This window comes from Ostrea edulis, chromosome 4 (genome assembly GCF_947568905.1).
Source record: "Ostrea edulis chromosome 4, xbOstEdul1.1, whole genome shotgun sequence".
Classification (NCBI taxonomy): Eukaryota; Metazoa; Mollusca; class Bivalvia; order Ostreida; family Ostreidae; genus Ostrea; species Ostrea edulis.
Window position 1 is genome coordinate 17,319,392 of NC_079167.1, and position 496 is coordinate 17,319,887.

The window sequence follows — 496 nt, forward strand, 5'->3', positions numbered from 1 at the left end:
ATATAGGGCTTACGGTGGGTGTTACCGATTGGCAGGGGCTGCTTACTCCTGGTCACCTGATCCCACCTCTGGTATATCCAGGGGTCCGTGTTTGCCCAACTCTCTAATTTGTATTGCTTATAGGAGTTATGAGATTGATCACTATTCGTTATCTTTACCTTTCATGCCCCTGTCAGAATCTCTAATTGCAGGGAATAATAAAAAGTAAACATCAGATTTCGTTTTATTTTTCTGTATTTTATGATAGTCTGTCTTAATTACAAATAAGAAAGTGTGCATTTATGTAAAATGAATTGTCAGTCAGACAAATTTTCATGATGATGATGATGAAAAAGAATTCTCTCACTTCTTGTAGCTTTATCCCATGATGCCCTACACACAGAGGATATATGTGTTTTAGGTGCCCCTGCACTCTTTTTAGGGTATCTTTGATATGAAAACAATTCCAACTTGCAACTTCTTCACAGAACAGTTTCAAAGATTGCCATAATACATC

The 496-nt window shown here is 37.3% G+C and overlaps 1 protein-coding gene across 1 annotated transcript in view; it reads right to left on the reverse strand.

The window, feature by feature from the left end:
* Positions 1 to 216: 216 nt before the first annotated feature.
* LOC125670224 (cilia- and flagella-associated protein 299-like) overlaps positions 217 to 496 on the reverse strand; it is a 5,463-nt gene continuing 5,183 nt past the window's right edge. The window contains exon 6 of the mRNA XM_048905286.2: positions 217 to 496. This exon is cut by the window's right edge and continues 257 nt beyond it. The gene's annotated coding sequence lies outside the window, so the exon portion shown is untranslated.